The sequence below is a fragment of the Rhinolophus sinicus genome, chromosome 13 (assembly GCF_057876585.1).
Source record: "Rhinolophus sinicus isolate RSI-liver-muscle chromosome 13, RSI-T2T, whole genome shotgun sequence".
Lineage (NCBI taxonomy): Eukaryota > Metazoa > Chordata > Mammalia > Chiroptera > Rhinolophidae > Rhinolophus > Rhinolophus sinicus.
Window position 1 is genome coordinate 39,378,629 of NC_142513.1, and position 16,715 is coordinate 39,395,343.

The following is a 16,715-nucleotide window of genomic DNA, read 5'->3' on the forward strand; positions in this document are numbered from 1 at the left end:
AATATGATAAAGTCCCTCATAGTCCACAACCTAGTTTCTGGATCTCATTTTAAAGGGACTTAGACAAATTGGAGAGTGAGAAGTTCCATGGCGTCAACTTGCTGACATGAGCTGGAAACCAAAAGGGAAGAAGAGCTGGAAGGGAAAAAAACAAAACTGAATATTTGAAAGACGTGGACAAGACACTGGGTAAGGAATAAAACTAGGAGCAGAGGGTATGAGTTTCATTAAGAGATTCTGGCTTGATATAAGGGAGTGCTTTCTAGCAACACGATTCAAAAGTAGCTGGCCATATTGGGAGCTATTAGTGTTTGAGCAGAAGTTCTGAGCCTACTTCTGTTCAGAAACATATTTATTTATTTTAATTAAGAAATTTTCCCTCCCTCACAGTATACAGGGAACATGGTAAATGTTGGAAAATATTTGCTGCTTTTGTAGCATTGGATTGAAGGAAGTTTTTCTATCATCCTGAAGTCACTTTCAATACCTAGTAACAGAGAAAAAGCAGTGTGTACACTAAAGACTGGCATAAGAGGGTCTCACCACAGGGCAATGGTATAAATAAAAAATGATAGCTCAAGAAAAAGCCCATGACATCCACAGCTGCATCGAAAAGGTAGTTAACTTCTGTCTTCCCCCTACCCCCTTCACTCTTCTGAAGGTCATTTCTAACTCTTACTGTGGGACTAATGGCTAAAATTGGATTTGGGGTGCAGTTCTACTTGCCAAGTATAAAACTCTCAATCTTTACACCCCTCCTCACATCTCCAATTCCTCTTTTGTGCTTGTTTATAAAGCTTGCTGTTTACTGTGCATTAACACATCATTTGAATCAGGATGGGAGAGGAGAATCATACACCATTTATGGCTTTTCTGCGGAGTCTCGGCAGACCACAGGCCAGTACTTTAAACAGAGCACTGTCTGATAACACGGGGTACTAGGCTATGTTTAATCTTGGCTTTCATGCTTTACTTTATAGGAAACCAAGCTCTTCTGGTGACACAAAACACAGACCAAATAAAGACACTCTGGGTCTGGACACTCCATAGCATCGCCCATAGTTGGTAGTCTTCAGGAAGGTATTTTCTCTATCGAGCCGCATCCTGACTAGATGGGTGCCAACTGGCAGATAGAAAAGGTGGTATTTCATTGACTTGATCATAATGAATATATAGTTCTACAAACTCAGTTTAGTAACTCCAAAACCAGAGTGGTGATCTTTTCTGTCACTGACTTGTCAGATTCCCTGCCCTTTTTCAGCCAGGTACTTTCAGAATTCTTAATTTTCAATTCATTGCTGACTTGGGTCTTTTGAAAATAGAGTTAAAGAACCACATCTCAGAAGACATGGAACAATAACAAAAGTAGAGTCTCCCATTGACAGTACTATAGAAAGCAAATGGAAAATCACTGTTTTGAGGGGAGTCTGCCTCCTGCAGTTGCTGCCAAGATTTTTTGTTCTCTCCTGGCGTACTAGTGCACTAAATTTTTAGAAGTTCTGGAAAACAAAACTAAATTCCCCTTATAAAAGTATCTACTCATGATGGTATTTTGGATTTGTTAATTTTTGATACTATATTTCATATTTGTAGGGGTTTTTAAAAGCTTTTCTTGTTTTTGAGCCTTCAGGGTTAGTGAGTGACACTTTCTGTCACCAAGCAGGAAATGTACTGGGGTATCTGTTGAAGGAGCTTCAGCTGACAGATCCCCTGCAACAGGGAAATGGGCTTGGAGCAGGTGTGCGTCCCAAGAGGTGGCCTCACAGAGGGAGCTGAGATCTGTAAGACAGTCTGGAGTTGGCGAGGTGAAAGCGGTGGGCCATGAGGCTGAAACAACAGGTGCAGTACCTCAAGGTGTGAGAGAAGCAGAGCTTCAGACAACTGCCAGGAGGTCGGTAGGACTGGATTCAGGAGGACAGGGGCCATGCAGGGACATGGATGGATACAAGACTGAGGGGTGAGCAGGGACAGAACACACAGAGGTCTGGTAAGTCATGATAATGCATTTAGGCCACATCACATCTCCCTCCTCCATCTTCTCCAGGCTGATTTGTTCTAGTTCTTCACAAGTTTCCCCTGTGACATGGCCTTGAGAGTGACCTTGAGAACTGAGTGCAGCTCTGCTGATGTGGGGTGACCAAGGCCCCTGGACATTGGTGTAGTGGTCTCAACAGGACAAAACATTGCAAAGACTTAGAGTTGAATCCTGGCTGGGCTGTTGACTTGCTGCACGAACTTGGCGCAGTTCATTTGTTCATTCAGCTCTCTGAACTGCTGACCCTCATCTGTACAGTCTTGGAGCCTGGTTAAATAAGAGATGAGCACAAGGTGCGGGGCACAGCACCTTGCAGTGGTGCACACACATCTGGGACACCAGGCGTGTTACTGTGATCATGCAGCTCAATGTGACTTGAGTGCTTTCATTCAGTAGCTGCATCCCATCTTTGGCCCATGGCATGCCTGCAGGTAACTAAAATCCCAGGCTTATTCCATCTAACCACTGTGTGGTCAGCGAAGAACCCAAATGAACTTAATGTTATTTCTGTTGGGCTCAGCTTGTGATTCTGGAATACTGAAATGGTCATGCTGGCTGTTGCTCCCAGCTTTTTGTCACCCTCAGACGTGTTTTCTGTATCTTTATCCAAGTTGGCTGAACAATGCACACGATACAGTTGGCACTCTATTAGAAATGTTCTTTCAGGTCAATAGATGCATTATTTATATTCTTGTTTAACCTACATTTCTCCTTCCCACATCACCTGTTTTTGCTAAAATCAAGCTATACTATTTTACAGTATTTTAGTGATTAATGATTCTATTTGGAACAAAAAGATGCTAGTACAACACAATGCGTTACTTGTGAATTCACGCTAGCTTCCAATGATGACTGTGTTCTTTTCCATAGGCTCACAAACCATCTATCTAATCATCTGTAATGTTTTCAGGAACCCACATCTTACCAGATGGTCTGATCTGTCTGGAATCCATCTTTTGGAAACTGGAATTTTTAATGTTTGTTTGTCTCTTCTTTTCAGAATACTTTTCAAAGTTATCAGTGATAAGTTTATTCCATAATTACATCTTTAAGTTTTTTTTTGGCATTCAGTATTATTTTATATTAGTTTCAGATGTACAGCATAGTGGTTAGACATTTGTATACTGTAGGAAGTGATCCCCCTAACTGGCACCCACCTGGCACTATACATAGTTATTGTCATATTATTGATTATATTCCCTATACTTGTAACTACCAGTTTGTATTTCTTTATCCCTTCACCTTTTTCACTCTGCCCCCAATCCCTCTTCCATCTGGCAACCATCAGCTTGTTTCTTGCATCTATGAGTCTGTTTCTGTTTTGTTTGTTCATTTATTTTATTCTTTAGATTCCACATATAAGTGAGATCATATGGTATTTGTCTTTTTTCTGACTTATTTCACTTAGCATAATACTTTCCAGATCCATCCATTTTGTAGCAAATGGTAAGAGTTCATTCTTTTTTATGGCCAAGTAATATTCCACTGCATATATGTATCACATCTTCTTCATTGATGGGCATTTCAGTTGTTTCCTTATCTTGACTATTGTAAATAGCGCTGCAGTGAACATAGGGATGCGTATATCTTTTCAAATCAGTGTTTTGAATTTCTTCAAAAGAAGTGGAATTGCTGGGTCATAAGGTAGTTCTATTTTTAATGTTTTGAGAAACCTCTAAACAGTTTTCTATAGTGGGTACACCAATTTGCAATCCCCACAGTGCACGAGGGTTCCCTTTTCTCTACATCCTCACCAACACTTGTTTTTTGATTTATTGATGATGGCCATTCTGACAGGTGTGAAGTGTTATCTCACTGTGGTTTTAATTTGCATTTCTCTGATGATTAGTGATGTTGAGCATCTTCTCATATGTCTATTGGCCATCTGTGTGTTCTCTTTGGAGAAATGTCCATTCAGGTCCTGCCCATTTTTAAATTGAATTTTTTTTGTGTGTGTGGTAAGTTGTGTGAGTTCTTTACAAATTTTGGATATTAACCCTTTATTGAATGTATCATTGGCATTACTTTAGAGCTTTTGTAACTTCTGTTCATTCAGAGAACCTAATAAGTCTGGCTTCACCTACCACGGGTTTCAAGGGCTTCAAGTCCCTTTATATGATGTTTATTTTGCCTTTTTTGAATTTGCAACATTTGTCTTATAGGAGTAGATAAAACAACTAACTTTATTTGGGCACTTAACCATGACAAAAGCTATTCTAAGCTCTTTATGTGTGTCAGCTTTTGTAATTACCAGAGCCCTTTTGTTTCTCCCATTGTAGAGTTGAGGAAACTTAGAGAGGTACGATAACTATCAAGAGCTGTGAAGGGTCTGAGATATTATCCAATTTACAGACTAACCAATTAGCCTGCCACAGTCTCTTGGATGCTGTCAAAAGATAGGAGACCCAAGTCAGAGACAGCACTGAGCTTTATTACTCACAGCAATAGTGGAAGCTGGTGTCAGCATTTGTGCCAGCTCCCTGAATCCCAATTTCCACAATTAAACATCATCAGAAATACAGTTCCAAAGCAAAGGCAGTCAGCACCTCTGCTCAGAAGATGTGCAGAAACACCAGAGGCCACACGGAATTGTTACCCAACAGGAACTGACCCTGAGCCACTCCATTAGGAGATGATGGAGTCAGGATTCAAAGCCAGGCCGTCAAGCCCAGAGCCTGCACTGTCAGCCTTTCCCCATCCCCACTGGCTGCCCCACTATGACAATGTGAAGGAAGGAGGAACTGAGCTGGGTGCCATCTTCACACAGTGAGTCTCTTACGATCCTGCCCCGAACATCTTTCTTGTTCGGACATCCCTTTTCCTTGTCACTCACTCATTCCATTTTGTTAGCCTGTCCAGATCCCCTCTCCACTCTTCTATGCCCAAAGCGGTGGCCTATATGCACTTGCTCCCTGCTTCTTGTTAGGTTTGGACAATGGGAGGCACATGCAGGTGATCTGAGGACTCAGAGAAGGAGGCATGGTGCGGGTTCCCCTGGCTCTTTCCTCTACGAGGCAAAAGTGCAACACCTTTCCGGCAGCCTCTCCTACAGCTATTTCTAAGTTTTCCAGTAACCCTCCCTCCCTCTGCCTCAACCCTGTCCCTTCCATAACTCCCCCCAGTTGCCTCATTTGAATATGTCACCTTTTCCTGGACTTGAGCCCTTCACAGTCTGCTGCCATGGCCTACCTGCCTGTCTCAGGGGCTTCCTTCCTACTGAAGTGGCCCCGTTACTGTTCTTACATGCTGAGATTGAAGTCATGAGGGCTGTCGCCAGCTTGCGGTTAATTTTTTTGAATCTTATGGGAATTTTTCTCTATAGTCCTTTCTGTGTCACATACACTAACAGTTTTATCTCAGCACCCTGCCCCCCCATTTTACTTTAAAGTCCCCAATTGAAAGTCTGCATTTTGAGTACTTGCTGTCTTGGTGTTGCAGGCCAGAGACAGTCAGGGCTTTCTTCCTCTTCTGAAGCTTACTTTAAATTGAAGGAAGAGATTACAATGTCCCATCTATCCCCAAGCCTCTTGGTTTTTATCCTAAATGTTAGAACTTTTAGAATTACTCTAACACAATAGCCACCTAACTACAGGTGAGTAAGTTAATTAAAATTAAATAAGATTTAAAATACTGCACTTCCTCTATCCATCAACAGACGCTTAGATTGTTTCCATATTTTGGGTGTCGTGAATAATGCTTCAATAAATGTGGGGATGCTGGTATTTCTTCAAGATACTGATTTTGTTTTCTTGGAATATATACCCAGAAATAGAGTTACTGAATCATATGGTAGATCTGGTTTTAATTTTTTGAAGAACCTCCAAACTGTTTTCCACAGTGGCTGCACCAATTCACAATCACACCAACAGTGCACAAGGGTTCCCTTTTCCCCATATCCTTGCCAACACTTGTTATTTCTTATCTTTTTGGTAATAGCCATTCTAATATGTGTGAGGTGATATCTTATTGTGGTTTTGATTTGCATTTCCGTGATGATTAGTGACATTGAACATCTTTTCATGGATCTGTTGACCATTTATATATTTTCTTTGAAAAAACGTCTATACAGTTCCTTTGCCCATTTTTTAATCAGGTTATTATTATTGTTTTTTGCTATTTTTTGAGTTGTTTAAGTTCCTTATATATTTTGTATATTAACCACTTATCACACATATGGTTTGCAGATATATTCTTCTGTTCCATAGGTTACCTTTTCATTTTGCTGATTGTTTCTTTTGCTGTGCAGAAGTTGCTTGGTTTGATTTAGTCCCACTTTTTTTCTTTCTCTCTTGTTGTGTGTGCTTTTGTCATGTCTTAGAAATCTTGCCAAGGCCAAAGTCAAGAAACTTTTTCCCTATGTTTTCTTCTAAGAGTTTTATGGTTCAGTGTTTACATTTAAGTTTTTAATCCATTTTTAGTTATTTTTATGAGTGGTGTAGTATTAAAAATAACTAAAACTATAATAATTTGTTAATGCATACACAACTTCAAAAGATGTTAAGTTCCCCAGGCAATTCCATGAGCAGCTGAGGCTGAGAACCACTAGTGTAGTAGCTCTTACAAAGTACTTTTCCCTTATAAATCTCCATAACCACGTACTTCTTCCCTTAAACCATAAAGATAATGTATATGGGATAGTATCTTACATGTAAAAATGCTTTTGCAGGCATTACCTCTTTGCTGGAACAATTCTGTGCTATAACCAGAGAAGAATTTCATCATTCTGTAGATGAGATCACCAAGAGAGAAACTGACTTATTTGAGACCAAAGAAATAATGACTGGGCCATGACTTGAACCTAAGCCTCCTGACTCGGGCCTCGTTCCTTCGTTCGTTCATTCATTCATTCATTCATTCATTCATTCATTCATTCAGCAGTCTATTTCAGCTAATGTGCTAGTTGCCAGGCACAAAAAGATGATATAACTGAGCCCTGACCCTAGGATGCAAAGTCTGCTGAGAAGATGGATGGACGGGTAGACAGGTAACCAGACCAGAGTGCAAGTGCTTCAGTAAAGGTGGCAACAAGGTCCTCAGAACATGGCTGAGCAAGCCTTCTAGAACATTCAGGGAAGTGATTTTTTTAAGGGAATGCCAAAGCAGTTTGGTTAGTGGTCTGGGGCACATAGGGGATACTCAGGTAACAGTGGACAGCTTATACAAAGGTTTACCTAGAAAACAGACCTGGAGAAACACAGACTATTCTGCAAATTTCAAGAGATATTTAATATCTGGATATAATGCCCCCTTCAAGACCTTGCAAGTCTTTTCCATCTGAGTCTTCTTGTTGTCCATTAGCAGGTTATTCAGTGAAACTGGGGCAGTATCCTGAGGGCAACATCAGTGCTCCAGGTTCTGGACCATCTTGGGTGGTGTTAGAGGATATGTGGTTTGGTCTCAGGGTCTTGTCTCTCTCATCTGGGCCTAGCACAGAGGAAGGCTTTGCCTTCTTTGTGATATAATCACTGGGGTGCCCTCCTGAGGGAGCTCAGTGCTAAAGGTGGAAAAACTGATTGTGGCCCAGAGCTCGGTATCTGCAGAATGTGGAGCAGAAAAAGCAATGTCTGGTCAGAAGCCCCTTGATCTCTGGATCTCTTTCATGTCTGTACAGTGGTCATGCCTCCTGGACTGGGTTGCTATGAGACTCAAGGTGATAATGACTGAGGACAGGAGCAGCGAGATGGCAGCTGCTCAGCCAATGCTTTGTCTGCAGCGGAAGGGAGCAGGGGATTGGGAATAGAGGACTGATCATTATTCCTGCTTTCCTTGCAAACGTTGCAAACCCCGGGCTCCAGACCTGGCTTCCAAAAGTTGTGGGCTGGGATCAGATTGGGGAGAAAAAGGGCATGAGAGAGGCCTGCTGAGTCTCCATGGACATGCTGCTTGCTTCAGTTTTCAGGTTTCTTTCTGGCACAGGTTGATCCAAGTGTTGCTGCTCAACAGGAAAACAGAAATACCACACGGATAACTGACAGCAAACACGCTGTCTCCACATTTCCCAGTTCTTCCCAAAGATAGGATGCTTCTAAATAAGGACAGGGAAAGAGGAGGCCCTCCCTGCCCAGGGGGGATTTCCAGAGAGAGCCATACTGAGCTGTGTTTTGATTGAGAGCAAGTCCCTGGGCATAATTATGATCCAAATCCAGCAACCATTTGACTAGTACTAGAGTGGGGTCAGTTCCCCTTACACAGGATATTCCAGACGCCCCTCCTTCCCCAAGATGATGATAACCCCTTTTAGTATACTCACCTCTCTGAAAAGCAGTCTGTATTAGCAAAAATTTAACTACTTTGCAGTTTTGGACCAGTGATATGAAGACCCTAGAAAAATGGAGAAAAATCATTGGATTTCCGGGAATGTTGAGTTTACAACCTGTGCTAATACAGGTATAAAGGAGTGTTTTTTAAAAACTTTCATTTGGAAATAATTTCAAACTTACAGAAAAATTACAAGAATAGTGCAAAAAATACCCTTATATCCTTTATCCAGATTTGTCTGTTACTAACATTTTGCTCCATTTGCTTTATTGTTGCTCCCTTACCCTAAAATATGTGCACATTTTTCTGAGTCATTCAAAGATAGATTACATTCACATTTGAAGGTAACTTACATACCTCACAGCCCTTCAACCCTGAGTACTCCAGTGTGTGTTTCCTAAGAACTGGAGACCTCCTCTTACAAAACCATTGCACAGTTGTCAACCTCAGTTTAATGCTCTTTTCTGTAACTTATTGTCCTTATTCTATTTCCGTTAGAATAAGGTAATAATGTCCTTTGTTGCTACGTTTTTATCCCTCAGTACAGGACTCAGTCTAGAATCAGGCTGCCTTTCTGTAGCTTCCTTTTTCTCCAGAATAACCCTTGAGCAAACCATTTCCCCACTGTGGGCTGTGGTTTCCTCATCTGTAAGATGCAGGGTCAGAGTAGCTGACATCTGAGTTCTGCGATTATCTGGTGGCCGGGGTTGCCCGACACAGTGCTTTACATCCTAGATGCTCTTAAGATGTTTAATTGAAGTCTTACTTTCTATTTGAGGGAGCTTAGGTTTCACCTTCTTCTCTAAAACAGGACGACTGGCATTGGAAACAAATCTAAAGTCTCTCTGTCCTGGTCTATAAAAGATCTCAACGGTGACTGTTAATAATAGTAACAATGTGTTTGGTGATTGTAGCATATGGATAAGTGAAATGAATGACAGTGTCACAAGGCATGAGAGGGAGAAATTAAAAATATTCTATTACCTGCACTACATTTGAAGTGATATAGTATTATTTGAAAGTGGACTTAGATTAGTTTAAAGTGTAGATTTTTAAACTCTAGGAAAATTACTACACATTTTTTTTGCAAAAAATCCATTTTAAATATAAAGACTCTGAAGAGTTAAAAGTAAAGGGGTAGAGAAAGATGTACCATGCCTACACTAATCAAAGGAAAGCTGAAATAGTTATATTAATTTCAAACAAAGTAGACATCAGAACAAGGAAAATTATATGGATAAAGAGGGCCACTATGTTATGATAAATGGGTCAGTTCTCTAAGAAGACATAACGATGGAAGCACCTGACAACAGATGATCAAAATACACGAGGCAAAATTGATTGAGCTAAAAAGAGAAATAGACAAATCCACTATTGTAGTTGGAGACTTCAATATAACCTTGTCAGTAATTGATAGATCAAATAGGCAGAAAATCAATAAGGATAGAGTTGACCTGAACAGCACTATTAATCACCTTGATCTAATTGACAGTTATTGAACACTCCATCCACCAAGAGCAGAATACACATTTTTCTCAAGGTCCTAGGGAGCATTCACCAAGATAGACCACATTCTGGCTCATGAAATAAACCTTAACAAATTATGAAGACTAGCAATCCTACAAAGTCAGTTCTCAGACCACAGTGGAACTAAACTCGGAATCAATAACAATATTTGGAAAATCCTCAAATAATTGGAGATTAAACAACACACTTCTAAATAATTCATGGGTCAAAGAAGTCTTGACAAAAATGTTAAAATATTTTGAACTAAATGAAAATATACAGCTTATTAAAATTTGTGGGATGAAGTAAAATCAGTGCTTAGAGGGAAATTTATAGGTTAAATGCATACATTAGAACAGAAGAAAGAGCTTAAATTAATAACCTAAGCTCCCCTCTTAGGAAACTAAATAAGGAAGGGTAACTTAAACCTAAGGCAAGTAGAAGAAAAGAAATTAAAAATACATTCAATTCCCTGTAAAAAGGATACAGGAAAGAGGTAGCTTCTCTGCTTGGAGAAATTGTGATCATCCGAGAACAATGACAGCAATTTCGTGATGATGAGAAGTGACACCGCTATAGTGCTCTTTATGTGCCAGATGCTGTTCTAAGCAGTTCTCTTGGATTCATACATTTAATACTTAAAATAGCCCTACGAAGAAAGCCCTATTAGAATCCCCATTTCACAGATGAGACACTGAGGCACAGAACCATTAGGTACTTGCATCAGGGCACACAGCTACTAACAGGAGGAGCCAGCGCTTGAATGAGGGCAGCTAGCTCCAGAAGAGGTGGAATCACTCAATTCTTGTTCTGTCTCTGTCTTCTCCAGAAGAACAATGACTGGTCTTCTAGAACAATTTGTGTAGACTAGGAATATGTAAAGGATAGAAGGGGGAGACCTAAGATGCCATCACAGGTAAGCAAGAAATACAGTTGCTCTTACGACTTTAAGAGCTATTGTTAAAGTCTGAGAAATCATAGAAAATAGGAATGCTGCCAAGAGGTTGTGGAAGATAAATTCTGCACAGAAATTTGCTAGGGCAATGCCACAGGTCTGTGCTCCAAACAGCACATTAATGTTTTGAATGAAGTCATACTCATCAAGTGGTCTGATTTGCAAAGTTGAAAGGTGAGAGAGCCTTGAGTGATGCCAGAATTTAGAGCCCACTTTCAATACAATACAATTAAACAAGATTATTTAGTTAAAACATAACTTGCAAAATATAGACTAGACAGGACCTAGGTGGAAAGAAGTTTCTTTGAAAATGAACTTGGGGTTTAGCAAACCATAAGCTGCAAATGAGTTGCAAATGTGATATAGCTGCCAAAACATCTGGTCTGTTTCCAGCCTCACTGAAAGGGATCTGGTATTTGTGCTAGAGACTCTCAAGCTGGACAACACTTCAGAATAATTTTTAAATTTTAGATGCTTGAATTCTACCCCCAGAGATGCTGACTCAATAGGTCTGGACTGAGATGAGGGACTAAGAATATTTAAAAGTTATTGAGGTGTTTGGAATTGCAGTGGGACTGAGAACTACTAGTTGTCCCAGAAATGAGGTCAAGGTGGTTCTGAGCATCAAAGTGGAGGGAGCATTAGGAGGTGGGCCTCCAGGTTTAGCCTAGTTCAAAGCAGAGACCTGAGGCTGAGCAAGCATTAGCAGTCCCTGTCTAAAGATACCTCCCAAAGCTGTTACTCCACTTTAGTCTTGGGCCTTCACAGAGCTCTTAAACTTGTTCAACTCCGTACACTAGAGGGATCGTCCTCAGTTCTGGGATTTCCCAATTTTCATTAGAGCTGTCAAACAAGTATAGGCTTTGGGGAGAATAGTGTAGTGGTTAGAAAAGTATCTCAAGGAGAGCTTACACACAGTAGGTCCTCCCTCCATAGATGTTAGCTACCTTCCTGTCTTTCCCTTTTCTTGCTGTCCAGGTGTGAGGCATGCACTGCAGCCATGCAGCTTTTTCAGGTGATGCGGCAGTTAGCGTCCATGATGACCCCAAGGATCATCTCCGTCTGGTATTCAGGCTCGTGTGTAGTTCCCTCTTTCATTGACTCGGGGCTGACCTGTGTGATCAGTAGAACACAGCAAAATTAATGATGTGGGACTTCAGGAGTAGGTCAGAAAAGGCACTGCAGCTTCAACTTTGTTTTCTTGAATTCCTTGCTCTGGGGGAAGCCAGGTGCCATGTTATGAGGATACTCAAGCAGCTCCATGGACAGCCCCACAAGGAAAGGAAACAACTATCGTACCAACTTCCCAGTCATGTGATGAACCACCTGGGGAATAGGTTTTCCAGCCTCAGTTGAGCCTTCAAATGAATGCAGCACCATTTAGCAACTTGCTGAACTGTATCATCACAACCACACACCTCAGGCCTTCCTATTACATGAGAAAAAAAATAAATCACTAGTTTGTGTAAGTCACATGTTAGCAAACTACAACCCATGGGCTAGCTGCCTGTTTTTATAAATAAAGTTTTATAGGAACGCAGCCACATTCATTTGTTTATATGTTGTTTGTGGCTGCTTTCACATTATAGTGGCAGAGTTGTGTAGTTGTGACAGAGACCGTGTGGCATTATCTAAATAAGCCTGAAATATTGGCTATCGTATCTGGTTCTTTGAGAAAAAGTTTGCCAACACTTTATCTAAGCCATTGCTCTTTGTTTTTTCCCCTTCTTGCAGCTGAATACAATACTTAAGTGATCAATGGTCCAATCCACAGGACATTTGTTCTTGAAGAACCAGGGGACTCAATAATGTGGAAGCTCATGGAGAATCTAGCCAGACTGTATATCATTCTAAAGTCTGCACTGACCAAAGATTTTGTTCATTAACAGCAACAGTCAGTAAACAGAATCCATTTTAGCTGATTCAAGAGACTTTAACAAAAAGGATTCCTTATAGATGTGAGGGAGAGTCAAGAGAGCAAACACAGGATTTTGAGGCACCAGAGACCTGCAGTAGTGGGAAGCCATTACCTCCTGCAGCTCTGTAGGGGAAAAATGAGGAAGTGGTGTGACCAGAGCCCATTGGGTACCCTTGAACCTCACTGATACATTAGGATCAATTCATAATTGCAGCTCAAGCTGCTCTAAGAATTTTGATCCGTTTTGAATCAGCTGAGTCAAAGAAAAATTGGGTTCTGGAACAATTACCCAGAGGAAACAACCTCTGGAATCACTCTTGCTACAAGTCTACCATCTGAGTAATTGGGAAAGCAGCTTGTGACTTCATTTATTTGTACAATTATTGTCTCTGCCTGATTTTGCCCATATAAACTGATGTTTTTCCTCTTATCACACACGCCCGGTGTTGTAGGTGTCATTTTTTACCAGATTTTTTTTTAGCCATGAGTATCATCTATAATTAAAAGGGGAACTAACTGAATTCTTGTAGCATTTTCACACCAAGAGAAGCTCAGAATGTTCAAATGCTGTCCAAAGTACCAAGTAGAGATTTTCCAATTTTATGTTTGATGGGTCAGAGTAAAAGAGGCCTTGAAAAGCAGAACCAGACAGAGTCTCCTCCCATTGCCTTCCCAAGTGTCTTTGGGTCAGAGCCAAACATTCTAGGTGGCCTCAGCTGGTGATTGGCAGACACTTCCATGCTCTTATTCTGTGTGTATTGCCGGTCTTACCTGGTAGTACGTGCCAGAGCAGCACTGCAATTTTCCTTCTTTAGGAGCTGAGACCCAGGCCCAGGCTCCACCACAGTTCAGATGTTTCAAAAAGGGATGACAGCTTCCTTCTCTCAGGATCCTGCCACAAGGACTTTGCCTGGAATTCAAGAGCAGCTTCAGAATGACCACCCTGCTGTGTACCTGCTTGTTTGTACTGCAACTTGCCATTCCAGTTACTATTGCTATTTAACAAATTACCCAAAACTTAGCTGCTTAAAAAAGCCACTTTATTATGCTTATTGGATTTGGTTGGTCAGGAATTTGAGCAGAGAACAGCAGGGAGGACTTGTTTTCGCAACCCGATTTCTAAGGTCATACCTGGAAATCCTTTAATGTGGGAGTGACTCAACAGTTGAGGGCTGGAAACATGCAGTCTCCTTCATTCTCCTGTCTGGTGCCCGGAGCGAGAAGACTTGAAGACTAACACGGCTGAGCAGAACACTCACCCTGGCTTCTCCTTGTGGCGTGGCTTCCTCCCAACACGGCAGCTTCCAGGCAGTTGAACTTCTTACAGGGCAGCGCAGACTCCAAATGTTGGTATTCCAGTGAACCAGACAGAAGTTCATGGCTTTTTTGCTCCAGCCTTAGAAATCACACAGCAGCATTTCTGTTGTCGTCTTTGCTCCAAGCAGTCACAAGCCCTCTTCAATTCAAAGGAAGGGAAAATAGTCTCTACTCTCCAAGAAAGAAGTGTCAAAGAATGTTAGAGCAATGTTTTAAAAACAACATATTTGCAAATGGGGAAGCAGTTTCATTTTTCTCGTAGAAAGTGACATAAACGTAGTGTTTTCTCATCTGGAGATTGGAGAAACTCCACCCAGATATATGAACATAGGCCAGGCTGACTGAAATTTTTGACTGAACTGCAGAGGCCAGAGCTTTAAACTCCAAATAATGAAATTGTGGCAGTGATGGTGGTGGTGTGATAGAATGTTATTAAAGAACTGTAGGTTGGCCATTTCTGCACGGTCATTCTCTTATATGCCTAACATATAAGATGCATTGCAGCCTTGAGAGGAGAAACTTAGAAAATCCTATAACTGCATCCTGTTGGGGGATGGCAGAAAGAAGAAGCAAGGACAAGGTTTGCTGATGCCTAAAGGAGGTAGGGCTGCCATCAGGCTGAGCAAACCATGAGGCCAGGAGCAGGAAAAGACAATATTTGAATGATGCTGAAGAGAACTTGGAATGGATTGAAGGAGAAAATAAGATCTATCAATAGTTAACAAGAGGTCATACAGGGAAACTGGTTTATGGGGATAGGGAAAAGAGAGGAATTAACAGAGGTCAGAGCTAGCAATTAAATAAAGATGAGATTTACTGACCCTTAGTAAGTTCTCATGAACAATGGGCTAGAGCATTGCTCCTGGTCTTGGGGAAGCAAAATAGAAATAAATTTCAAGGCTGACTGTGAGACCAACATGGACATTAGACATTTTCCAGTACTATAAGGGAGGTGTCTGGTTATAAACATATATCAGCAAGGTCATGATTTTGCCCTGCAGCATCCCCAAGAGTTAGAATTGGCCTCCTACACATCAGCAGAAGCCCTCTAATGGTATGTTTGGCTATTGTACCCATATCTGCTAACTTTCTGACCAAGTGGTTTCTGGACGTTACATAGCAAGTTGGCCCTTAAGTTTATTTAGGGTTTTTATATTCATTATCTTATTTACCCTAACAAACTTATGAAGTATGCAGAAAAGATACTATCATGTTCATTTCTGTGATGAGGAAACTGGAATTGGGAAGTTGGGTAGCATCTCAAACCAGGCAGCAGTAGAGACAGGACTAGAATCCAAGTCTCGTGCCTCCTGATTGCCAGGGCCTCTGGCTTCTGCTCTGCTGCCTCCCATGCTGAGCCAGGAGCTCAGGTGTGCTGTGAGCCAGCTGACTTCATTTCAGTGGTAGATGCCAGAAGGAAATGTTTGACTGCCTCTTGCAACTGGAGTGCATTTCAACTTGAGTCTTCCTTCCATTCTCTCTCTGTCTCTCTCTGTCTCTCTGTCTCTGTCTCTGTCTCTGTCTCTGTCTCTCTCTCTCTCTCTCTCTCTCTCTCTGTCTCTCTCTCTCTGTCTCTCTCCCCCCCCCCACCCCCCACAATGATGTTGCTGTTACAGTTGCCAGAGCATTTCAGTAACTGCAGGGTCCTGTGCTCCATTTCTTTCCTCATCAATCAGTTGTCTATTGCTGTATAACAAACCACTCCAAATCTTAATGGCTTAAAACAATAATCATTTATTATTTCTCACATTTCTATGGGTCAGCAATCTGGGCAGTTTTACTGCTGGTCTCATCTGCAGTTCACTCATGTGATGGAGATTATCTGATGATGACACTGGGGCTGAAGAACCCATGATGCCCTCATTCTCATGTCTGGATATTGGTGAGACACTTTGGTGCTTCTCCAAGTGGCCTCTAATTCTCCAGTATGCTAGCCTGGGCCTCCTCACAGAATGGTGTTCTCAGGGTTCCAAGAAGGTGAAGATGGAAGCTTCAAGGCCTCTTAAGGCCTAGACTCATGAAACCATGCAACATCACCTCCACCATATTCTATTGGTCCACATAAGTCAGGAAGCCAGCCCAGATTCAAGGGAAGTAGAGAAATAGACTCCAAGGATGGAGTCTTGATGGGAGGAACAGTAATGTCCCATTGCAAAGGGGCATAGGCCCGTTGAGGTCATTCTTATAATGCTCTGCCATATGCCATGATCTGGTGAACAAGAATTAACCAAAACATGCCCCTATTAGGAAAAAACAAGCCTCTTTCTCTTATAGCACTTGTGTATCAATTTGTGTTCTTTGGTGCCAAATGACAGAAACAGACTCTAGTTAACTTAAACAGGACAACCATACGTTAGAAGGGTAACAGAGGCTTACAGACCTGATGGAAGAATTTTACAACATGACCTTAGAAGTGACAGGAAGAGGGCAGCTCTAGGCATCTCTGAAGCAGGAATTCATGGATACTATTTTTAGGGACCTCATCACTGGAATGACTTAGTTCCTGCTGATTTTTATTTTATTTTACTTAATTAATTAATTTGGTTTTTGTCTTTGGTCATTGGCTCATGGTTCAATTTCCTTGGGAGCTGCTTTGGCACATGTTCCCGCTGCTTGGGTGGGGAGTGGGGGCAGGACAACTTGATGGATCCGACCACATGGAATGGGATGGGGTAGTGTACCAGAGGAAAAGTGGGTGCTGTGTAAAAAGTAGGAGAGGCAGGCAA